At 44.2% G+C, this 26,579-nt stretch overlaps 1 long non-coding RNA gene across 1 annotated transcript in view; it reads left to right on the top strand.

Annotated features, from left to right (window-relative positions):
- LOC307181305 overlaps nt 1-26,579 on the top strand; it is a 478,254-nt gene that overhangs the window by 24,259 nt on the left and 427,416 nt on the right. Inside the window, exon 5 of the long non-coding RNA XR_013826386.1 lies at nt 13,792-13,869. This is a non-coding gene — a long non-coding RNA (uncharacterized lncRNA). The remainder of the gene's footprint in view (nt 1-13,791; nt 13,870-26,579) is intronic.

Raw genomic sequence — 26,579 nt, 5'->3', positions numbered from 1 at the left:
TTGCAAGCTTGCTTGTTTGGCCAAAAAGGGCGTATGCGTTTTTTCCTGAATATATTCAGGAAAAAACGCATACGCCCTTTTTGGCCAAGTGCATCATTGTGGACGTTCTGCCTCTTTTCCTATGCTTTAAATGCAATTCCAGTCTATCTCCTGAAATCGGTTTCCTGCAATTCTGCCCCGCTTTCAAGTCCTCTTGGCAGCCTTACTTCAGTATATTTTTGGACGATAGCTGTCATTTATAAGTCTGCAGGTTTGTGAATTACAGTGCCCCTGAGCTCCTTTCTTCAACTCGCTTTCTTGTGAGCTGGCCGCAACACCGCAGGATTGCTTCAGGCCCTAATCTGGTTCCGGCACGGCACGCTGAGCCTTTGGTTAATTCCTCTTCCTGGTGGGAAATGAGAGTTCAATTTGCCCGTCCAGACACCTCCAGCTAGTCTCTCATTGGTTCTCCCTATTCCTGTTCATCTTCCGCAGAAATTGCAAACTGGGCCAAACAGGACGTTAAAGGCACTGACTCTCCAAGTGGGGAGAGTGTTAGTAAAGCGTCTGGAATGTTGCACCCGAGTACCAGGGGATGAAAACTGAGACATATTGGAACACGTTTCCCGATCACACGGTGGATCATACTCTGGGTTCCACATGCATGTTTTAGCTGAAGGAAGAATACCTTAAACCTGGAGAGTTGAGACCCATGGAATGGTTACCATGCAATATAACTTCAAGGGGTCTGCATTTGCTCACCGAACCTCACCAATCCTATCACTGCTGCGTTTATGCCGCTGTACACATGCTTGATTCTCTTTCGGAGACATATAAATCCATAGGTTTTAAGATTCTTACTAGTCAGGTATATTCTTAGGCGTTTAATATGGGGTGTTGAGTCCACTTCGTTGAGCAAGGAGTAGCTCTTGTCTATTACATATTTGGCTTATGGAACGGTATCTGTGCTAATTTCAATCTCTGGTTTTATGCAGCACCCCAACTCACCTTTCCCCTTAAGCAAGCATAAGTTGGCTTTCTACATTTGAGACCCTGTTCTGTTTTGTAATTCAGTTCCTGTGTAGCCAAGTTTACATTCCGTGTATTAGTGATATCTTATGATGTTTCTTTTCCTGTGTGACTTATTTCACTTAGAATCATCGTACCTGAATCCACTCATTATGCTGCTACGGGCCTGATGACATAGATTTCATTGCTGAGTGATATTGCATTGTACGTAAGTACCACAACTTCTTTATCCATTTTTCGCTTTCTGCGATATTGAACTTGTACTGTAAACGAGGTTCTTGTAAACAGAGCCGTCCCAAACTTTGGGGTGGCTGTGTCTTTTTGATTTTAATTTCCCTAAGCTATAGGACCATAAGTGGAAGTGCCCTAGGCTCTGTTGCTTTGTTTTTTAGATGTTTCAGGAAACACCATACACTGCTCCCCAGTGGCTGTTGGCAATTTACATCCCGCCCATCAGCATAACAAGGCTCCCAGTTCTCCATGGCCTGTTCTGCCTTTCTGGATTTTACACTTTTTTCAGATGGCCCTTTTGACGGGGGTGGGGGGGCAGTGAGACTTCATTGTAGTGCAGATTTCCTTTGCAAGCTTGCTTGGTTGGCCAAAAAGGGCGTATGCGTTTTTTTCCTGAATATATTCAGGAAAAAACGCATACGCCCTTTTTGGCCAAGTGCATCATTGTGGACGTTCTGCCTCTTTTCCTATGCTTTACATGCAATTCCAGTCTACCTCCTGAAATCGGTTGCCTGCTATTCTGCCCCGCTTTCAAGTCCTCTTGGCAGCCTTACTTCAATGTATTTTTGGACGATAGCTGTCATTTATAAGTCTGCAGGTTTGTGAATGACAGTGCCCCTGAGCTCCTTTCTTCAACACGCTTTCTTGTGAGCTGGCCGCAACACCGCAGGATTGCTTCAGGCCCTAGTGTGGTTCCGGCATGGCAAGTTGAGCCTTTGGTTAATTCCTCTTCCTGGTGGGAAATGAGAGTTAAATTTGCCCATCCAGACACCTCCAGCTAGTCTCTCATTGGTCCTCACTATTCCTGTTCATCTTCCGCAGAAATTGCAAACTGGGCCAAACAGGAGGTTAAAGGCACTGACTCTCCAAGACGGGAGAGTGTTAGCAAAGCGTCTGGAATGTTGCACCCGAGTACCAGGGAACAAAAACTGAGACATATTTGACACGTCTCCTGATCACACGGTTGATCATACTCTGGGTTCCACATGCATGTTTTAGCTGAAGGAAGAATCCCTTAAACCTGGAGAGTTGAGATCCGTGGAATGGGTACCATGCAATACGACTTCAAAGGGTCTTCATTTGCTCACCGAACCTCTCCAATCCTATCACTGCTGCGTTTATGCCCCTGTACACACGCTTGATTCTCTTTCGGAGACATAGCAATCCATAGGTTTTAAGATACTTACTAGTCAGATACATTCTTACACGTTTAATATGGGGTGTTGAGTCCATTTCGTTGAGCAAGGAGTAGCTCTTGTCTATTCCATATTTGGCTTAAGGAACTTTATCTGTGCTCATTTCAATCTCTGGTTTTATGCAGCACCCCAACTCACCTTTCCCCTTAAGCAAGCATAAGTTGGTTTTCTACATTTGAGACCCTGTTCTGTTTTGTAATCCAGTTCCTGTGTAGCCAAGTTTACATTCCGTGTACTAGTGTTATCTTATGATGTTTCTTTTTCTGTGTGACTTATTTCAGTTAGAATCATCATACCTGAATCCACTCATTATGCTGCTGCGGGCCTCATGACATAGATTTCATTACTGAGGTATATTGCATTGTACGTAAGTACCACAACTATTTTATCCATTTTTCACTTTCTGCGATATTGAACTTGTACCGTAAACGAGGTTCTTGTAAACAGAGCCGTCCCAAACTTTGGGGTGGCTGTGTCTTTTTGATTTTAATTTCCCTAAGCTATAGGACCATAAGTGGAAGTGCCCTAGGCTCTGTTGGTTTGTTTTTTAGATGTTTCAGGAAACACCATACACTTCTCCCCAGTGGCTGTTGGCAATTTACATACCGCCCATCAGCATAACAAGGCTCCCAGTTCTCCATGGCCTGTCCTGCCTTTCTGGATTTTACACTTTTTTCAGATGGCCCTTTTGACCGGGGGGAAGTGAGACTTCATTGTAGTGCAGATTTCCTTTGCAAGCTTGCTTGGTTGGCCAAAAAGGGCGTATGCGTTTTTTCCTGAATATATTCAGGAAAAAACGCATACGCCCTTTTTGGCCAAGTGCATCATTGTGGACATTCTGCCTCTTTTCCTATGCTTTAAATGCAATTCCAGTCTACCTCCTGAAATCGGTTTCCTGCAATTCTGCCCCGCTTTCAAGTCCCCTTGGCAGCCTTACTTCAGTATATTTTTGGACGATAGCTGTCATTTATAACTCTGCAGGTTTGTGAATTACAGTGCCCCTGAGCTCCTTTCTTCAACTCGCTTTCTTGTGAGCTGGCCGCACCAGCGCAGGATTGCTTCAGGCCCTAATCTGGTACTGGCACGGCATGCTGAGCCTTTGGTTAATTCCTCTTCCGGGTGGGAAATGAGAGTTCAATCTGCCCGTCCAGACACCTCCAGCTAGTCTCTCATTGGTTCTCCCTATTCCTGTTCATCTTCCGCAGAAATTGCAAACTGGGCCAAACAGGACGTTAAAGGCACTGACTCTCCAAGTGGGGAGAGTGTTAGTAAAGCGTCTGGAATGTTGCACCCGAGTACCAGGGGACGAAAACTGAGACATATTGGAACACGTTTCCCGATCACACGGTGGATCATACTCTGGGTTCCACATGCATGTTTTAGCTGAAGGAAGAATCCCTTAAACCTGGAGAGTTGAGACCCATGGAATGGTTACCATGCAATATAACTTCAAGGGGTCTGCATTTGCTCACCGAACCTCACCAATCCTATCACTGCTGCGTTTATGCCGCTGTACACATGCTTGATTCTCTTTCGGAGACATATAAATCCATAGGTTTTAAGATTCTTACTAGTCAGGTATATTCTTAGGCGTTTAATATGGGGTGTTGAGTCCACTTCGTTGAGCAAGGAGTAGCTCTTGTCTATTACATATTTGGCTTATGGAACGGTATCTGTGCTAATTTCAATCTCTGGTTTTATGCAGCACCCCAACTCACCTTTCCCCTTAAGCAAGCATAAGTTGGCTTTCTACATTTGAGACCCTGTTCTGTTTTGTAATTCAGTTCCTGTGTAGCCAAGTTTACATTCCGTGTATTAGTGATATCTTATGATGTTTCTTTTCCTGTGTGACTTATTTCACTTAGAATCATCGTACCTGAATCCACTCATTATGCTGCTACGGGCCTGATGACATAGATTTCATTGCTGAGTGATATTGCATTGTACGTAAGTACCACAACTTCTTTATCCATTTTTCGCTTTCTGCGATATTGAACTTGTACTGTAAACGAGGTTCTTGTAAACAGAGCCGTCCCAAACTTTGGGGTGGCTGTGTCTTTTTGATTTTAATTTCCCTAAGCTATAGGACCATAAGTGGAAGTGCCCTAGGCTCTGTTGCTTTGTTTTTTAGATGTTTCAGGAAACACCATACACTGCTCCCCAGTGGCTGTTGGCAATTTACATCCCGCCCATCAGCATAACAAGGCTCCCAGTTCTCCATGGCCTGTTCTGCCTTTCTGGATTTTACACTTTTTTCAGATGGCCCTTTTGACGGGGGTGGGGGGGCAGTGAGACTTCATTGTAGTGCAGATTTCCTTTGCAAGCTTGCTTGGTTGGCCAAAAAGGGCGTATGCGTTTTTTTCCTGAATATATTCAGGAAAAAACGCATACGCCCTTTTTGGCCAAGTGCATCATTGTGGACGTTCTGCCTCTTTTCCTATGCTTTACATGCAATTCCAGTCTACCTCCTGAAATCGGTTGCCTGCTATTCTGCCCCGCTTTCAAGTCCTCTTGGCAGCCTTACTTCAATGTATTTTTGGACGATAGCTGTCATTTATAAGTCTGCAGGTTTGTGAATGACAGTGCCCCTGAGCTCCTTTCTTCAACACGCTTTCTTGTGAGCTGGCCGCAACACCGCAGGATTGCTTCAGGCCCTAGTGTGGTTCCGGCATGGCAAGTTGAGCCTTTGGTTAATTCCTCTTCCTGGTGGGAAATGAGAGTTAAATTTGCCCATCCAGACACCTCCAGCTAGTCTCTCATTGGTCCTCACTATTCCTGTTCATCTTCCGCAGAAATTGCAAACTGGGCCAAACAGGAGGTTAAAGGCACTGACTCTCCAAGACGGGAGAGTGTTAGCAAAGCGTCTGGAATGTTGCACCCGAGTACCAGGGAACAAAAACTGAGACATATTTGACACGTCTCCTGATCACACGGTTGATCATACTCTGGGTTCCACATGCATGTTTTAGCTGAAGGAAGAATCCCTTAAACCTGGAGAGTTGAGATCCGTGGAATGGGTACCATGCAATACGACTTCAAAGGGTCTTCATTTGCTCACCGAACCTCTCCAATCCTATCACTGCTGCGTTTATGCCCCTGTACACACGCTTGATTCTCTTTCGGAGACATAGCAATCCATAGGTTTTAAGATACTTACTAGTCAGATACATTCTTACACGTTTAATATGGGGTGTTGAGTCCATTTCGTTGAGCAAGGAGTAGCTCTTGTCTATTCCATATTTGGCTTAAGGAACTTTATCTGTGCTCATTTCAATCTCTGGTTTTATGCAGCACCCCAACTCACCTTTCCCCTTAAGCAAGCATAAGTTGGTTTTCTACATTTGAGACCCTGTTCTGTTTTGTAATCCAGTTCCTGTGTAGCCAAGTTTACATTCCGTGTACTAGTGTTATCTTATGATGTTTCTTTTTCTGTGTGACTTATTTCAGTTAGAATCATCATACCTGAATCCACTCATTATGCTGCTGCGGGCCTCATGACATAGATTTCATTACTGAGGTATATTGCATTGTACGTAAGTACCACAACTATTTTATCCATTTTTCACTTTCTGCGATATTGAACTTGTACCGTAAACGAGGTTCTTGTAAACAGAGCCGTCCCAAACTTTGGGGTGGCTGTGTCTTTTTGATTTTAATTTCCCTAAGCTATAGGACCATAAGTGGAAGTGCCCTAGGCTCTGTTGGTTTGTTTTTTAGATGTTTCAGGAAACACCATACACTTCTCCCCAGTGGCTGTTGGCAATTTACATACCGCCCATCAGCATAACAAGGCTCCCAGTTCTCCATGGCCTGTCCTGCCTTTCTGGATTTTACACTTTTTTCAGATGGCCCTTTTGACCGGGGGGAAGTGAGACTTCATTGTAGTGCAGATTTCCTTTGCAAGCTTGCTTGGTTGGCCAAAAAGGGCGTATGCGTTTTTTCCTGAATATATTCAGGAAAAAACGCATACGCCCTTTTTGGCCAAGTGCATCATTGTGGACATTCTGCCTCTTTTCCTATGCTTTAAATGCAATTCCAGTCTACCTCCTGAAATCGGTTTCCTGCAATTCTGCCCCGCTTTCAAGTCCCCTTGGCAGCCTTACTTCAGTATATTTTTGGACGATAGCTGTCATTTATAACTCTGCAGGTTTGTGAATTACAGTGCCCCTGAGCTCCTTTCTTCAACTCGCTTTCTTGTGAGCTGGCCGCACCAGCGCAGGATTGCTTCAGGCCCTAATCTGGTACTGGCACGGCATGCTGAGCCTTTGGTTAATTCCTCTTCCGGGTGGGAAATGAGAGTTCAATCTGCCCGTCCAGACACCTCCAGCTAGTCTCTCATTGGTTCTCCCTATTCCTGTTCATCTTCCGCAGAAATTGGAAACTGGGCCACCAGGAGGTTAAAGGCACTGACTCTCCAAGTGGGGAGAGTGTTAGTAAAGCATCTGGAATGTTGCACCCGTGTACCAGGGGACGAAAACTGAGACATATTTGAACACATCTCCCGATCACATGGTTGATCATACTCTAGGCTCCACATGCATGTTTTAGCTGAAGGAAGAATCCCTTAAACCTGGAGAGTAGAGACCCGTGGAATGGGTACCATGCAATATGACTTCAAAGGGTCTTCATTTGCTCACCGAACCTCTCCAATCCTATCACTGCTGCGTTTATGCCCCTGTACACACGCTTGATTCTCTTTCGGAGACATAGCAATCCATAGGTTTTCAGATACTTACTAGTCAGATACATTCTTACACGTTTAATATGGGGTGTTGAGTCCATTTCGTTGAGCAAGGAGTAGCTCTTGACTATTCCATATTTGGCTTAAGGAACTTTATCTGTGCTCATTTCAATCTCTGGTTTTATGCAGCACCCCAACTCACCTTTCCCCTTAAGCAAGCATAAGTTGGTTTTCTAAATTTGAGACCCCGTTCTGTTTTGTAATTCAGTTCCTGTGTAGCCAAGTTTACATTCTGTGTATTAGTGATATCTTATGATGTTTCTTTTTCTGTGTGACTTATTTAAGTTAGAATCATCATATCTGAATCCACTCATTATGCTGCTACAGGCCTGATGACATAGATTTCATTGCTGAGTGATATTGCATTGTACGTAAGTACCACAACTACTTTATCCATATTTCACTTTCTGCGATATTGAACTTGTACCGTAAACGAGGTTCTTGTAAACAGAGCCGTCCTAAACATTGGGGTGGCTGTGTCTTTTTGATTTTAATTTCCCTAAGCTATAGGACCATAAGTGGAAGTGCCCTAGGCTCTGTTGCTTTGTTTTTTAGATGTTTCAGGAAACACCATACACTGCTCCCCAGTGGCTGTTGGCAATTTACATTCCGCCCATCAGCATAACAAGGCTCCCAGTTCTCCATGGCCTGTCCTGCCTTTCTGGATTTTACACTTTTTTCAGATGGCCCTTTTGACCAGGGGGAAGTGAGACTTCATTGTACTGCAGATTTCCTTTGCAAGCTTGCTTGTTTGGCCAAAAAGGGCGTATGCGTTTTTTCCTGAATATATTCAGGAAAAAACGCATACGCCCTTTTTGGCCAAGTGCATCATTGTGGACGTTCTGCCTCTTTTCCTATGCTTTAAATGCAATTCCAGTCTACCTCCTGAAATCGGTTTCCTGCAATTCTGCCCCGCTTTCAAGTCCTCTTGGCAGCCTTACTTCAGTATATTTTTGGACGATAGCTGTCATTTATAAGTCTGCAGGTTTGTGAATTACAGTGCCCCTGAGCTCCTTTCTTCAACTCGCTTTCTTGTGAGCTGGCCGCAACACCGCAGGATTGCTTCAGGCCCTAATCTGGTTCCGGCACGGCACGCTGAGCCTTTGGTTAATTCCTCTTCCTGGTGGGAAATGAGAGTTCAATTTGCCCGTCCAGACACCTCCAGCTAGTCTCTCATTGGTTCTCCCTATTCCTGTTCATCTTCCGCAGAAATTGCAAACTGGGCCAAACAGGAGGTTAAAGGCTCTGACTCTCCAAGTGGGGAGAGTGTTAGTAAAGCGTCTGGAATGTTGCACCCGAGTACCAGGGGACGAAAACTGAGACATATTGGAACACGTTTCCCGATCACACGGTGGATCATACTCTGGGTTCCACATGCATGTTTTAGCTGAAGGAAGAATCCCTTAAACCTGGAGAGTTGAGACCCATGGAATGGTTACCATGCAATATAACTTCAAAGGGTCTGCATTTGCTCACCGAACCTCACCAATCCTATCACTGCTGCGTTTATGCCGCTGTACACATGCTTGATTCTCTTTCGGAGACATATAAATCCATAGGTTTTAAGATTCTTACCAGTCAGGTATATTCTTAGGCGTTTAATATGGGGTGTTGAGTCCACTTCGTTGAGCAAGGAGTAGCTCTTGTCTATTACATATTTGGCTTATGGAACGGTATCTGTGCTAATTTCAATCTCTGGTTTTATGCAGCACCCCAACTCACCTTTCCCCTTAAGCAAGCATAAGTTGACTTTCTACATTTGAGACCCTGTTCTGTTTTGTAATTCAGTTCCTGTGTAGCCAAGTTTACATTCCGTGTATTAGTGATATCTTATGATGTTTCTTTTCCTGTGTGACTTATTTCACTTAGAATCATCGTACCTGAATCCACTCATTATGCTGCTACGGGCCTGATGACATAGATTTCATTGCTGAGTGATATTGCATTGTACGTAAGTACCACAACTTCTTTATCCATTTTTTGCTTTCTGCGATATTGAACTTGTACTGTAAACGAGGTTCTTGTAAACAGAGCCGTCCCAAACTTTGGGGTGGCTGTGTCTTTTTGATTTTAATTTCCCTAAGCTATAGGACCATAAGTGGAAGTGCCCTAGGCTCTGTTGCTTTGTTTTTTAGATGTTTCAGGAAACACCATACACTGCTCCCCAGTGGCTGTTGGCAATTTACATCCCGCCCATCAGCATAACAAGGCTCCCAGTTCTCCATGGCCTGTTCTGCCTTTCTGGATTTTACACTTTTTTCAGATGGCCCTTTTGACGGGGGTGGGGGGTCAGTGAGACTTCATTGTAGTGCAGATTTCCTTTGCAAGCTTGCTTGGTTGGCCAAAAAGGGCGTATGCGTTTTTTTCCTGAATATATTCAGGAAAAAACGCATACGCCCTTTTTGGCCAAGTGCAACATTGTGGACGTTCTGCCTCTTTTCCTATGCTTTACATGCAATTCCAGTCTACCTCCTGAAATCGGTTGCCTGCTATTCTGCCCCGCTTTCAAGTCCTCTTGGCAGCCTTACTTCAATGTATTTTTGGACGATAGCTGTCATTTATAAGTCTGCAGGTTTGTGAATGACAGTGCCCCTGAGCTCCTTTCTTCAACACGCTTTCTTGTGAGCTGGCCGCAACACCGCAGGATTGCTTCAGGCCCTAGTGTGGTTCCGGCATGGCAAGTTGAGCCTTTGGTTAATTCCTCTTCCTGGTGGGAAATGAGAGTTAAATTTGCCCATCCAGACACCTCCAGCTAGTCTCTCATTGGTCCTCACTATTCCTGTTCATCTTCCGCAGAAATTGCAAACTGGGCCAAACAGGAGGTTAAAGGCACTGACTCTCCAAGACGGGAGAGTGTTAGCAAAGCGTCTGGAATGTTGCACCCGAGTACCAGGGAACAAAAACTGAGACATATTTGACACGTCTCCTGATCACACGGTTGATCATACTCTGGGTTCCACATGCATGTTTTAGCTGAAGGAAGAATCCCTTAAACCTGGAGAGTTGAGATCCGTGGAATGGGTACCATGCAATACGACTTCAAAGGGTCTTCATTTGCTCACCGAACCTCTCCAATCCTATCACTGCTGCGTTTATGCCCCTGTACACACGCTTGATTCTCTTTCGGAGACATAGCAATCCATAGGTTTTAAGATACTTACTACTCAGGTACATGCTTAGGCGTTTAATATGGGGTGTTGAGTCCATTTCGTTGAGCAAGGAGTAGCTCTTGACTATTCCATATTTGGCTTAAGGAACTTTATCTGTGCTCATTTCAATCTCTGGTTTTATGCAGCACCCCAACTCACCTTTCCCCTTAAGCAAGCATAAGTTGGTTTTCTACATTTGAGACCCTGTTCTGTTTTGTAATCCAGTTCCTGTGTAGCCAAGTTTACATTCCGTGTACTAGTGTTATCTTATGATGTTTCTTTTTCTGTGTGACTTATTTCAGTTAGAATCATCATACCTGAATCCACTCATTATGCTGCTACGGGCCTGATGACATAGATTTCATTGCTGAGTGATATTGCATTGTACGTAAGTACCACAACTTCTTTATCCATTTTTCACTTTCTGCGATATTGACCTTGTACCGTAAACGAGGTTCTTGTAAACAGAGCCGTCCCAAACTTTGGGGTGGCTGTGTCTTTTTGATTTTAATTTCCCAAGGCTATAGGACCATAAGTGGAAGTGCCCTAGGCTCTGTTGCTTTGTTTTTTAGATGTTTCAGGAAACACCATACACTTCTCCCGAGTGGCTGTTGGCAGTTTACATCCCGCCCATCATCATAACAAGGCTCCCAGTTCTCCATGGCCTGTCCTGCCTTTCTGAATTTTACACTTTTTTCAGATGGCCCTTTTGACCGGGGGGCAGAGAGACGTCATTGTAGTGCAGATTTCCTTTGCAAGCTTGCTTGGTTGGCCAAAAAGGGCGTATGCGTTTTTTCCTGAATATATTCAGGAAAAAACGCATACGCCCTTTTTGGCCAAGTGCATCATTGTGGACGTTCTGCCTCTTTTCCTATGCTTTACATGCAATTCCAGTCTACCTCCTGAAATCGGTTTCCTGCAATTCTGCCCCACTTTCAAGTACTCTTGTCAGCCTTACTTCAATATATTTTTGGACGATAGCTGTCGTTTATAACTCTGCAGGTTTGTGAACTACAGTGCCCCTGAGCTCCTTTCTTCAACCCGCTTTCTTGTGAGCTGGCCGCAACACCGCAGGATGGCTTCAGGCCCTAATCTGGTTCCGGCACGGCACGCTGAGCCTTTGGTTATTTCCTCTTCCTGGTGGGAAATGAGAGTTAAATTTGCCCGTCCAGACACCTCCAGCTAGTCTCTCATTGGTTCTCCCTATTCCTGTTCATCTTCCGCAGAAATTGCAAACTGGGCCAAACAGGAGGTTAAAGGCACTGACTCTCCAAGTGGGGAGAGTGTTAGTAAAGCGTCTGGAATGTTGCACCCGAGTACCAGGGGACGAAAACTGAGACATATTTGAACACATCTCCCGATCACACGGTTAATCATACTCTGGGTTCCACATGCATGTTTTAGCTGAAGGAAGAATCCCTTAAACCTGGAGAGTAGAGACCCGTGGAATGGGTACCATGCAATATGACTTCAAACGGTCTTCATTTGCTCACCGAACCTCTCCAATCCTATCACTGCTGCGTTTATGCCCCTGTACACATGCTTGATTCTCTTTCGGAGACATAGCAATCCATAGGTTTTCAGATACTTACTAGTCAGATACATTCTTACACGTTTAATATGGGGTGTTGAGTCCATTTCGTTGAGCAAGGAGTAGCTCTTGACTATTCCATATTTGGCTTAAGGAACTTTATCTGTGCTCATTTCAATCTCTGGTTTTATGCAGCACCCCAACTCACCTTTCCCCTTAAGCAAGCATAAGTTGGTTTTCTAAATTTGAGACCCCGTTCTGTTTTGTAATTCAGTTCCTGTGTAGCCAAGTTTACATTCTGTGTATTAGTGATATCTTATGATGTTTCTTTTTCTGTGTGACTTATTTCAGTTAGAATCATCATATCTGAATCCACTAATTATGCTGCTACAGGCCTGATGACATAGATTTCATTGCTGAGGGATATTGCATTGTACGTAAGTACCACAACTACTTTATCCATATTTCACTTTCTGCGATATTGAACTTGTACCGTAAACGAGGTTCTTGTAAACAGAGCCGTCCTAAACTTTGGGGTGGCTGTGTCTTTTTGATTTTAATTTCCCTAAGCTATAGGACAATAAGTGGAAGTGCCCTAGGCTGTGTTGCTTTGTTTTTTAGATGTTTCAGGAAACACCATACACTGCTCCCCAGTGGCTGTTGGCAATTTACATTCCGCCCATCAGCATAACAAGGCTCCCAGTTCTCCATGGCCTGTCCTGCCTTTCTGGATTTTACACTTTTTTCAGATGGCCCTTTTGACCGGGGGGAAGTGAGACTTCATTGTACTGCAGATTTCCTTTGCAAGCTTGCTTGTTTGGCCAAAAAGGGCGTATGCGTTTTTTCCTGAATATATTCAGGAAAAAACGCATACGCCCTTTTTGGCCAAGTGCATCATTGTGGACATTCTGCCTCTTTTCCTATGCTTTAAATGCAATTCCAGTCTACCTCCTGAAATCGGGTTCCTGCAATTCTGTCCCGCTTTCAAGTCCTCTTGGCAGCCTTACTTCAATGTATTTTTGGACGATAGCTGTCATTTATAAGTCTGCAGGTTTGTGAATGACAGTGCCCCTGAGCTCCTTTCTTCAACTCGCTTTCTTGTGAGCTGGCCGCAACACCGCAGGATTGCTTCAGGCCCTAATCTGGTTCCGGCACGGCACGCTGAGCCTTTGGTTAATTCCTCTTCCTGGTGGGAAATGAGAGTTCAATTTGCCCGTCCAGACACCTCCAGCTAGTCTCTCATTGGTTCTCCCTATTCCTGTTCATCTTCCGCAGAAATTGCAAACTGGGCCAAACAGGACGTTAAAGGCACTGACTCTCCAAGTGGGGAGAGTGTTAGTAAAGCGTCTGGAATGTTGCACCCGAATACCAGGGGACGAAAACTGAGACATATTGGAACACGTTTCCCGATCACACGGTGGATCATACTCTGGGTTCCACATGCATGTTTTAGCTGAAGGAAGAATCCCTTAAACCTGGAGAGTTGAGACCCATGGAATGGTTACCATGCAATATAACTTCAAAGGGTCTGCATTTGCTAACCGAACCTCTCCAATCCTATCACTGCTGCGTTTATGCCGCTGTACACACGCTTGATTCTCTTTCGGAGATATATAAATCCATAGGTTTTAAGATTCTTACTAGTCAGGTATATTCTTAGGCGTTTAATATGGGGTGTTGAGTCCACTTCGTTGAGCAAGGAGTAGCTCTTGTCTATTACATATTTGGCTTATGGAACGGTATCTGTGCTAATTTCAATCTCTGGTTTTATGCAGCACCCCAACTCACCTTTCCCCTTAAGCAAGCATAAGTTGGCTTTCTACATTTGAGACCCTGTTCTGTTTTGTAATTCAGTTCCTGTGTAGCCAAGTTTACATTCCGTGTATTAGTGATATCTTATGATGTTTCTTTTCCTGTGTGACTTATTTCACTTAGAATCATCGTACCTGAATCCACTCATTATGCTGCTACGGGCCTGATGACATAGATTTCATTGCTGAGTGATATTGCATTGTACATAAGTACCACAACTTCTTTATCCATTTTTCGCTTTCTGCGATATTGAACTTGTACTGTAAACGAGGTTCTTGTAAACAGAGCCGTCCCAAACTTTGGGGTGGCTGTGTCTTTTTGATTTTAATTTCCCTAAGCTATAGGACCATAAGTGGAAGTGCCCTAGGCTCTGTTGCTTTGTTTTTTAGATGTTTCAGGAAACACCATACACTGCTCCCCAGTGGCTGTTGGCAATTTACATCCCGCCCATCAGCATAACAAGGCTCCCAGTTCTCCATGGCCTGTTCTGCCTTTCTGGATTTTACACTTTTTTCAGATGGCCCTTTTGACGGGGGTGGGGGGGCAGTGAGACTTCATTGTAGTGCAGATTTCCTTTGCAAGCTTGCTTGGTTGGCCAAAAAGGGCGTATGCGTTTTTTTCCTGAATATATTCAGGAAAAAACGCATACGCCCTTTTTGGCCAAGTGCATCATTGTGGACGTTCTGCCTCTTTTCCTATGCTTTACATGCAATTCCAGTCTACCTCCTGAAATCGGTTGCCTGCTATTCTGCCCCGCTTTCAAGTCCTCTTGGCAGCCTTACTTCAATGTATTTTTGGACGAAAGCTGTCATTTATAACTCTGCAGGTTTGTGAATGACAGTGCCCCTGAGCTCCTTTCTTCAACACGCTTTCTTGTGAGCTGGCCGCAACACCGCAGGATTGCTTCAGGCCCTAGTGTGGTTCCGGCATGGCAAGTTGAGCCTTTGGTTAATTCCTCTTCCTGGTGGGAAATGAGAGTTAAATTTGCCCATCCAGACACCTCCAGCTAGTCTCTCATTGGTCCTCACTATTCCTGTTCATCTTCCGCAGAAATTGCAAACTGGGCCAAACAGGAGGTTAAAGGCACTGACTCTCCAAGACGGGAGAGTGTTAGCAAAGCGTCTGGAATGTTGCACCCGAGTACCAGGGAACAAAAACTGAGACATATTTGACACGTCTCCTGATCACACGGTTGATCATACTCTGGGTTCCACATGCATGTTTTAGCTGAAGGAAGAATCCCTTAAACCTGGAGAGTTGAGATCCGTGGAATGGGTACCATGCAATACGACTTCAAAGGGTCTTCATTTGCTCACCGAAACTCTCCAATCCTATCACTGCTGCGTTTATGCCCCTGTACACACGCTTGATTCTCTTTCGGAGACATAGCAATCCATAGGTTTTAAGATACTTACTAGTCAGATACATTCTTACACGTTTAATATGGGGTGTTGAGTCCATTTCGTTGAGCAAGGAGTAGCTCTTGTCTATTCCATATTTGGCTTAAGGAACTTTATCTGTGCTCATTTCAATCTCTGGTTTTATGCAGCACCCCAACTCACCTTTCCCCTTAAGCAAGCATAAGTTGGTTTTCTACATTTGAGACCCTGTTCTGTTTTGTAATCCAGTTCCTGTGTAGCCAAGTTTACATTCCGTGTACTAGTGTTATCTTATGATGTTTCTTTTTCTGTGTGACTTATTTCAGTTAGAATCATCATACCTGAATCCACTCATTATGCTGCTGCGGGCCTCATGACATAGATTTCATTACTGAGGTATATTGCATTGTACGTAATTACCACAACTACTTTATCCATTTTTCACTTTCTGCGATATTGAACTTGTACCGTAAACGAGGTTCTTGTAAACAGAGCCGTCCCAAACTTTGGGGTGGCTGTGTCTTTTTGATTTTAATTTCCCTAAGCTATAGGACCATAAGTGGAAGTGCCCTAGGCTCTGTTGGTTTGTTTTTTAGATGTTTCAGGAAACACCATACACTTCTCCCCAGTGGCTGTTGGCAATTTACATACCGCCCATCAGCATAACAAGGCTCCCAGTTCTCCATGGCCTGTCCTGCCTTTCTGGATTTTACACTTTTTTCAGATGGCCCTTTTGACCGGGGGGAAGTGAGACTTCATTGTAGTGCAGATTTCCTTTGCAAGCTTGCTTGGTTGGCCAAAAAGGGCATATGCGTTTTTTCCTGAATATATTCAGGAAAAAACGCATACGCCCTTTTTGGCCAAGTGCATCATTGTGGACATTCTGCCTCTTCCTATGCTTTAAATGCAATTCCAGTCTACCTCCTGAAATCGGTTTCCTGCAATTCTGCCCCGCTTTCAAGTCCCCTTGGCAGCCTTACTTCAGTATATTTTTGGACGATAGCTGTCATTTATAACTCTGCAGGTTTGTGAATTACAGTACCCCTGAGCTCCTTTCTTCAACTCGCTTTCTTGTGAGCTGGCCGCACCAGCGCAGGATTGCTTCAGGCCCTAATCTGGTACTGGCACGGCATGCTGAGCCTTTGGTTAATTCCTCTTCCGGGTGGGAAATGAGAGTTCAATCTGCCCGTCCAGACACCTCCAGCTAGTCTCTCATTGGTTCTCCCTATTCCTGTTCATCTTCCGCAGAAATTGGAAACTGGGCCACCAGGAGGTTAAAGGCACTGACTCTCCAAGTGGGGAGAGTGTTAGTAAAGCGTCTGGAATGTTGCACCCGAGTACCAGGGGACGAAAACTGAGACATATTTGAACACATCTCCCGATCACATGGTTGATCATACTCTAGGCTCCACATGCATGTTTTAGCTGAAGGAAGAATCCCTTAAACCTGGAGAGTAGAGACCCGTGGAATGGGTACCATGCAATATGACTTCAAAGGGTCTTCATTTGCTCACCGAACCTCTCCAATCCTATCACTGCTGCGTTTATGCCCCTGTACACACGCTTGATTCTCTTTCGGAGACATAGCAATCCATAGGTTTTAAGATACTTACTAGTCAGATACATTCTTACACGTTTAATATGGGGCGTTGAGTCCATTTCGTTGAGCAAGGAGTAGCTCTTGACTATTCCATATTTGGCTTAAGGAACTTTATCTGTGCTCATTTCAATCTCTGGTTTTATGCAGCACCCCAACTCACCTTTCCCCTTAAGCAAGCATAAGTTGGTTTTCTAAATTTGAGACCCCGTTCTGTTTTGTAATTCAGTTCCTGTGTAGCCAAGTTTACATTCTGTGTATTAGTGATATCTTATGATGTTTCTTTTTCTGTCTGACTTATTTAAGTTAGAATCATCATATCTAAATCCACTCATTATGCTGCTACAGGCCTGATGACATAGATTTCATTGCTGAGTGATATTGCATTGTACGTAAGTACCACAACTACTTTATCCATATTTCACTTTCTGCGATATTGAACTTGTACCGTAAACGAGGTTCTTGTAAACAGAGCCGTCCTAAACATTGGGGTGGCTGTGTCTTTTTTATTTTAATTTCCCTAAGCTATAGAACCATAAGTGGAAGTGCCCTAGGCTCTGTTGCTTTGTTTTTTAGATGTTTCAGGAAACACCATACACTGCTCCCCAGTGGCTGTTGGCAAATTACATTCCGCCCATCAGCATAACAAGGCTCCCAGTTCTCCATGGCCTGTCCTGCCTTTCTGGATTTTACACTTTTTTCAGATGGCCCTTTTGACCAGGGGGAAGTGAGACTTCATTGTACTGCAGATTTCCTTTGCAAGCTTGCTTGTTTGGCCAAAAAGGGCGTATGCGTTTTTTCCTGAATATATTCAGGAAAAAACGCATACGCCCTTTTTGGCCAAGTGCATCATTGTGGACGTTCTGCCTCTTTTCCTATGCTTTAAATGCAATTCCAGTCTACCTCCTGAAATCGGGTTCCTGCAATTCTGTCCCGCTTTCAAGTCCTCTTGGCAGCCTTACTTCAATGTATTTTTGGACGATAGCTGTCATTTATAAGTCTGCAGGTTTGTGAATGACAGTGCCCCTGAGCTCCTTTCTTCAACTCGCTTTCTTGTGAGCTGGCCGCAACACCGCAGGATTGCTTCAGGCCCTAATCTGGTTCCGGCACGGCACGCTGAGCCTTTGGTTAATTCCTCTTCCTGGTGGGAAATGAGAGTTCAATTTGCCCGTCCAGACACCTCCAGCTAGTCTCTCATTGGTTCTCCCTATTCCTGTTCATCTTCCGCAGAAATTGCAAACTGGGCCAAACAGGACGTTAAAGGCACTGACTCTCCAAGTGGGGAGAGTGTTAGTAAAGCGTCTGGAATGTTGCACCCGAATACCAGGGGACGAAAACTGAGACATATTGGAACACGTTTCCCGATCACACGGTGGATCATACTCTGGGTTCCACATGCATGTTTTAGCTGAAGGAAGAATCCCTTAAACCTGGAGAGTTGAGACCCATGGAATGGTTACCATGCAATATAACTTCAAAGGGTCTGCATTTGCTAACCGAACCTCTCCAATCCTATCACTGCTGCGTTTATGCCGCTGTACACACGCTTGATTCTCTTTCGGAGATATATAAATCCATAGGTTTTAAGATTCTTACTAGTCAGGTATATTCTTAGGCGTTTAATATGGGGTGTTGAGTCCACTTCGTTGAGCAAGGAGTAGCTCTTGTCTATTACATATTTGGCTTATGGAACGGTATCTGTGCTAATTTCAATCTCTGGTTTTATGCAGCACCCCAACTCACCTTTCCCCTTAAGCAAGCATAAGTTGGCTTTCTACATTTGAGACCCTGTTCTGTTTTGTAATTCAGTTCCTGTGTAGCCAAGTTTACATTCCGTGTATTAGTGATATCTTATGATGTTTCTTTTCCTGTGTGACTTATTTCACTTAGAATCATCGTACCTGAATCCACTCATTATGCTGCTACGGGCCTGATGACATAGATTTCATTGCTGAGTGATATTGCATTGTACGTAAGTACCACAACTTCTTTATCCATTTTTCGCTTTCTGCGATATTGAACTTGTACTGTAAACGAGGTTCTTGTAAACAGAGCCGTCCCAAACTTTGGGGTGGCTGTGTCTTTTTGATTTTAATTTCCCTAAGCTATAGGACCATAAGTGGAAGTGCCCTAGGCTCTGTTGCTTTGTTTTTTAGATGTTTCAGGAAACACCATACACTGCTCCCCAGTGGCTGTTGGCAATTTACATCCCGCCCATCAGCATAACAAGGCTCCCAGTTCTCCATGGCCTGTTCTGCCTTTCTGGATTTTACACTTTTTTCAGATGGCCCTTTTGACGGGGGTGGGGGGGCAGTGAGACTTCATTGTAGTGCAGATTTCCTTTGCAAGCTTGCTTGGTTGGCCAAAAAGGGCGTATGCGTTTTTTTCCTGAATATATTCAGGAAAAAACGCATACGCCCTTTTTGGCCAAGTGCATCATTGTGGACGTTCTGCCTCTTTTCCTATGCTTTACATGCAATTCCAGTCTACCTCCTGAAATCGGTTGCCTGCTATTCTGCCCCGCTTTCAAGTCCTCTTGGCAGCCTTACTTCAATGTATTTTTGGACGAAAGCTGTCATTTATAACTCTGCAGGTTTGTGAATGACAGTGCCCCTGAGCTCCTTTCTTCAACACGCTTTCTTGTGAGCTGGCCGCAACACCGCAGGATTGCTTCAGGCCCTAGTGTGGTTCCGGCATGGCAAGTTGAGCCTTTGGTTAATTCCTCTTCCTGGTGGGAAATGAGAGTTAAATTTGCCCATCCAGACACCTCCAGCTAGTCTCTCATTGGTCCTCACTATTCCTGTTCATCTTCCGCAGAAATTGCAAACTGGGCCAAACAGGAGGTTAAAGGCACTGACTCTCCAAGACGGGAGAGTGTTAGCAAAGCGTCTGGAATGTTGCACCCGAGTACCAGGGAACAAAAACTGAGACATATTTGACACGTCTCCTGATCACACGGTTGATCATACTCTGGGTTCCACATGCATGTTTTAGCTGAAGGAAGAATCCCTTAAACCTGGAGAGTTGAGATCCGTGGAATGGGTACCATGCAATACGACTTCAAAGGGTCTTCATTTGCTCACCGAAACTCTCCAATCCTATCACTGCTGCGTTTATGCCCCTGTACACACGCTTGATTCTCTTTCGGAGACATAGCAATCCATAGGTTTTAAGATACTTACTAGTCAGATACATTCTTACACGTTTAATATGGGGTGTTGAGTCCATTTCGTTGAGCAAGGAGTAGCTCTTGTCTATTCCATATTTGGCTTAAGGAACTTTATCTGTGCTCATTTCAATCTCTGGTTTTATGCAGCACCCCAACTCACCTTTCCCCTTAAGCAAGCATAAGTTGGTTTTCTACATTTGAGACCCTGTTCTGTTTTGTAATCCAGTTCCTGTGTAGCCAAGTTTACATTCCGTGTACTAGTGTTATCTTATGATGTTTCTTTTTCTGTGTGACTTATTTCAGTTAGAATCATCATACCTGAATCCACTCATTATGCTGCTGCGGGCCTCATGACATAGATTTCATTACTGAGGTATATTGCATTGTACGTAATTACCACAACTACTTTATCCATTTTTCACTTTCTGCGATATTGAACTTGTACCGTAAACGAGGTTCTTGTAAACAGAGCCGTCCCAAACTTTGGGGTGGCTGTGTCTTTTTGATTTTAATTTCCCTAAGCTATAGGACCATAAGTGGAAGTGCCCTAGGCTCTGTTGGTTTGTTTTTTAGATGTTTCAGGAAACACCATACACTTCTCCCCAGTGGCTGTTGGCAATTTACATACCGCCCATCAGCATAACAAGGCTCCCAGTTCTCCATGGCCTGTCCTGCCTTTCTGGATTTTACACTTTTTTCAGATGGCCCTTTTGACCGGGGGGAAGTGAGACTTCATTGTAGTGCAGATTTCCTTTGCAAGCTTGCTTGGTTGGCCAAAAAGGGCATATGCGTTTTTTCCTGAATATATTCAGGAAAAAACGCATACGCCCTTTTTGGCCAAGTGCATCATTGTGGACATTCTGCCTCTTCCTATGCTTTAAATGCAATTCCAGTCTACCTCCTGAAATCGGTTTCCTGCAATTCTGCCCCGCTTTCAAGTCCCCTTGGCAGCCTTACTTCAGTATATTTTTGGACGATAGCTGTCATTTATAACTCTGCAGGTTTGTGAATTACAGTACCCCTGAGCTCCTTTCTTCAACTCGCTTTCTTGTGAGCTGGCCGCACCAGCGCAGGATTGCTTCAGGCCCTAATCTGGTACTGGCACGGCATGCTGAGCCTTTGGTTAATTCCTCTTCCTGGTGGGAAATGAGAGTTCAATCTGCCCGTCCAGACACCTCCAGCTAGTCTCTCATTGGTTCTCCCTATTCCTGTTCATCTTCCGCAGAAATTGGAAACTGGGCCACCAGGAGGTTAAAGGCACTGACTCTCCAAGTGGGGAGAGTGTTAGTAAAGCGTCTGGAATGTTGCACCCGAGTACCAGGGGACGAAAACTGAGACATATTTGAACACATCTCCCGATCACATGGTTGATCATACTCTAGGCTCCACATGCATGTTTTAGCTGAAGGAAGAATCCCTTAAACCTGGAGAGTAGAGACCCGTGGAATGGGTACCATGCAATATGACTTCAAAGGGTCTTCATTTGCTCACCGAACCTCTCCAATCCTATCACTGCTGCGTTTATGCCCCTGTACACACGCTTGATTCTCTTTCGGAGACATAGCAATCCATAGGTTTTAAGATACTTACTAGTCAGATACATTCTTACACGTTTAATATGGGGTGTTGAGTCCATTTCGTTGAGCAAGGAGTAGCTCTTGACTATTCCATATTTGGCTTAAGGAACTTTATCTGTGCTCATTTCAATCTCTGGTTTTATGCAGCACCCCAACTCACCTTTCCCCTTAAGCAAGCATAAGTTGGTTTTCTAAATTTGAGACCCCGTTCTGTTTTGTAATTCAGTTCCTGTGTAGCCAAGTTTACATTCTGTGTATTAGTGATATCTTATGATGTTTCTTTTTCTGTGTGACTTATTTAAGTTAGAATCATCATATCTAAATCCACTCATTATGCTGCTACAGGCCTGATGACATAGATTTCATTGCTGAGTGATATTGCATTGTACGTAAGTACCACAACTACTTTATCCATATTTCACTTTCTGCGATATTGAACTTGTACCGTAAACGAGGTTCTTGTAAACAGAGCCGTCCTAAACATTGGGGTGGCTGTGTCTTTTTTATTTTAATTTCCCTAAGCTATAGAACCATAAGTGGAAGTGCCCTAGGCTCTGTTGCTTTGTTTTTTAGATGTTTCAGGAAACACCATACACTGCTCCCCAGTGGCTGTTGGCAAATTACATTCCGCCCATCAGCATAACAAGGCTCCCAGTTCTCCATGGCCTGTCCTGCCTTTCTGGATTTTACACTTTTTTCAGATGGCCCTTTTGACCAGGGGGAAGTGAGACTTCATTGTACTGCAGATTTCCTTTGCAAGCTTGCTTGTTTGGCCAAAAAGGGCGTATGCGTTTTTTCCTGAATATATTCAGGAAAAAACGCATACGCCCTTTTTGGCCAAGTGCATCATTGTGGACGTTCTGCCTCTTTTCCTATGCTTTAAATGCAATTCCAGTCTACCTCCTGAAATCGGTTTCCTGCAATTCTGCCCCGCTTTCAAGTCCTCTTGGCAACCTTACTTCAGTATATTTTTGGACGATAGCTGTCATTTATAAGTCTGCAGGTTTGTGAATTACAGTGCCCCTGAGCTCCTTTCTTCAACTCGCTTTCTTGTGAGCTGGCCGCAACACCGCAGGATTGCTTCAGGCCCTAATCTGGTTCCGGCACGGCACGCTGAGCCTTTGGTTAATTCCTCTTCCTGGTGGGAAATGAGAGTTAAATTTGCCCGTCCAGACACCTCCAGCTAGTCTCTCATTGGTTCTCCCTATTCCTGTTCATCTTCCGCAGAAATTGCAAACTGGGCCAAACAGGAGGTTAAAGGCTCTGACTCTCCAAGTGGGGAGAGTGTTAGTAAAGCGTCTGGAATGTTGCACCCGAGTACCAGGGGACGAAAACTGAGACATATTGGAACACGTTTCCCGATCACACGGTGGATCATACTCTGGGTTCCACATGCATGTTTTAGCTGAAGGAAGAATCCCTTAAACCTGGAGAGTTGAGACCCATGGAATGGTTACCATGCAATATAACTTCAAAGGGTCTGCATTTGCTCACCGAACCTCACCAATCCTATCACTGCTGCGTTTATGCCGCTGTACACACGCTTGATTCTCTTTCGGAGACATATAAATCCATAGGTTTTAAGATTCTTACCAGTCAGGTATATTCTTAGGCGTTTAATATGGGGTGTTGAGTCCACTTCGTTGAGCAAGGAGTAGCTCTTGTCTATTACATATTTGGCTTATGGAACGGTATCTGTGCTAATTTCAATCTCTGGTTTTATGCAGCACCCCAACTCACCTTTCCCCTTAAGCAAGCATAAGTTGGCTTTCTACATTTGAGACCCTGTTCTGTTTTGTAATTCAGTTCCTGTGTAGCCAAGTTTACATTCCGTGTATTAGTGATATCTTATGATGTTTCTTTTCCTGTGTGACTTATTTCACTTAGAATCATCGTACCTGAATCCACTCATTATGCTGCTACGGGCCTGATGACATAGATTTCATTGCTGAGTGATATTGCATTGTACGTAAGTACCACAACTTCTTTATCCATTTTTCGCTTTCTGCGATATTGAACTTGTACTGTAAACGAGGTTCTTGTAAACAGAGCCGTCCCAAACTTTGGGGTGGCTGTGTCTTTTTGATTTTAATTTCCCTAAGCTATAGGACCATAAGTGGAAGTGCCCTAGGCTCTGTTGCTTTGTTTTTTAGATGTTTCAGGAAACACCATACACTGCTCCCCAGTGGCTGTTGGCAATTTACATCCCGCCCATCAGCATAACAAGGCTCCCAGTTCTCCATGGCCTGTTCTGCCTTTCTGGATTTTACACTTTTTTCAGATGGCCCTTTTGACGGGGATGGGGAGGGGGGCAGTGAGACTTCATTGTAGTGCAGATTTCCTTTGCAAGCTTGCTTGGTTGGCCAAAAAGGGCGTATGCGTTTTTTTCCTGAATATATTCAGGAAAAAACGCATACGCCCTTTTTGGCCAAGTGCATCATTGTGGACGTTCTGCCTCTTTTCCTATGCTTTACATGCAATTCCAGTCTACCTCCTGAAATCGGTTGCCTGCTATTCTGCCCCGCTTTCAAGTCCTCTTGGCAGCCTTACTTCAATGTATTTTTGGACGATAGCTGTCATTTATAACTCTGCAGGTTTGTGAATGACAGTGCCCCTGAGCTCCTTTCTTCAACACGCTTTCTTGTGAGCTGGCCGCAACACCGCAGGATTGCTTCAGGCCCTAGTGTGGTTCCGGCATGGCAAGTTGAGCCTTTGGTTAATTCCTCTTCCTGGTGGGAAATGAGAGTTAAATTTGCCCATCCAGACACCTCCAGCTAGTCTCTCATTGGTCCTCACTATTCCTGTTCATCTTCCGCAGAAATTGCAAACTGGGCCAAACAGGAGGTTAAAGGCACTGACTCTCCAAGACGGGAGAGTGTTAGCAAAGCGTCTGGAATGTTGCACCCGAGTACCAGGGAACAAAAACTGAGACATATTTGACACGTCTCCTGATCACACGGTTGATCATACTCTGGGTTCCACATGCATGTTTTAGCTGAAGGAAGAATCCCTTAAACCTGGAGAGTTGAGATCCGTGGAATGGGTACCATGCAATACGACTTCAAAGGGTCTTCATTTGCTCACCGAACCTCTCCAATCCTATCACTGCTGCGTTTATGCCCCTGTACACACGCTTGATTCTCTTTCGGAGACATAGCAATCCATAGGTTTTAAGATACTTACTAGTCAGATACATTCTTACACGTTTAATATGGGGTGTTGAGTCCATTTCGTTGAGCAAGGAGTAGCTCTTGTCTATTCCATATTTGGCTTAAGGAACTTTATCTGTGCTCATTTCAATCTCTGGTTTTATGCAGCACCCCAACTCACCTTTCCCCTTAAGCAAGCATAAGTTGGTTTTCTACATTTGAGACCCTGTTCTGTTTTGTAATCCAGTTCCTGTGTAGCCAAGTTTACATTCCGTGTACTAGTGTTATCTTATGATGTTTCTTTTTCTGTGTGACTTATTTCAGTTAGAATCATCATACCTGAATCCACTCATTATGCTGCTACGGGCCTGATGACATAGATTTCATTGCTGAGTGATATTGCATTGTACGTAAGTACCACAACTTCTTTATCCATTTTTCACTTTCTGCGATATTGACCTTGTACCGTAAACGAGGTTCTTGTAAACAGAGCCGTCCCAAACTTTGGGGTGGCTGTGTCTTTTTGATTTTAATTTCCCAAGGCTATAGGACCATAAGTGGAAGTGCCCTAGGCTCTGTTGCTTTGTTTTTTAGATGTTTCAGGAAACACCATACACTTCTCCCGAGTGGCTGTTGGCAGTTTACATCCCGCCCATCATCATAACAAGGCTCCCAGTTCTCCATGGCCTGTCCTGCCTTTCTGGATTTTACACTTTTTTCAGATGGCCCTTTTGACCGGGGGGCAGAGAGACGTCATTGTAGTGCAGATTTCCTTTGCAAGCTTGCTTGGTTGGCCAAAAAGGGCGTATGCGTTTTTTCCTGAATATATTCAGGAAAAAACGCATACGCCCTTTTTGGCCAAGTTCATCATTGTGGACGTTCTGCCTCTTTTCCTATGCTTTACATGCAATTCCAGTCTACCTCCTGAAATCGGTTTCCTGCAATTCTGCCCCACTTTCAAGTACTCTTGTCAGCCTTACTTCAATATATTTTTGGACGATAGCTGTCGTTTATAACTCTGCAGGTTTGTGAACTACAGTGCCCCTGAGCTCCTTTCTTCAACCCGCTTTCTTGTGAGCTGGCCGCAACACCGCAGGATGGCTTCAGGCCCTAATCTGGTTCCGGCACGGCACGCTGAGCCTTTGGTTATTTCCTCTTCCTGGTGGGAAATGAGAGTTAAATTTGCCCGTCCAGACACCTCCAGCTAGTCTCTCATTGGTTCTCCCTATTCCTGTTCATCTTCCGCAGAAATTGCAAACTGGGCCAAACAGGAGGTTAAAGGCACTGACTCTCCAAGTTGGGAGAGTGTTAGTAAAGCGTCTGGAATGTTGCACCCGAGTACCAGGGGACGAAAACTGAGACATATTTGAACACATCTCCCGATCACACGGTTGATCATACTCTGGGTTCCACATGCATGTTTTAGCTGAAGGAAGAATCCCTTAAACCTGGAGAGTAGAGACCCGTGGAATGGGTACCATGCAATATGACTTCAAACGGTCTTCATTTGCTCACCGAACCTCTCCAATCCTATCACTGCTGCGTTTATGCCCCTGTACACACGCTTGATTCTCTTTCGGAGACATAGCAATCCATAGGTTTTCAGATACTTACTAGTCAGATACATTCTTACACGTTTAATATGGGGTGTTGAGTCCATTTCGTTGAGCAAGGAGTAGCTCTTGACTATTCCATATTTGGCTTAAGGAACTTTATCTGTGCTCATTTCAATCTCTGGTTTTATGCAGCACCCCAACTCACCTTTCCCCTTAAGCAAGCATAAGTTGGTTTTCTAAATTTGAGACCCCGTTCTGTTTTGTAATTCAGTTCCTGTGTAGCCAAGTTTACATTCTGTGTATTAGTGATATCTTATGATGTTTCTTTTTCTGTGTGACTTATTTCAGTTAGAATCATCATATCTGAATCCACTCATTATGCTGCTACAGGCCTGATGACATAGATTTCATTGCTGAGGGATATTGCATTGTACGTAAGTACCACAACTACTTTATCCATATTTCACTTTCTGCGATATTGAAC

The sequence above is a fragment of the Stenella coeruleoalba genome (assembly GCF_951394435.1).
Source record: "Stenella coeruleoalba genome assembly, contig: scaffold_193, whole genome shotgun sequence".
NCBI classification, from domain to species: Eukaryota; Metazoa; Chordata; class Mammalia; order Artiodactyla; family Delphinidae; genus Stenella; species Stenella coeruleoalba.
The sequence above is the reverse complement of the archived record's forward strand: the minus strand, read 5'-3'. Positions and strand labels throughout refer to the sequence as shown.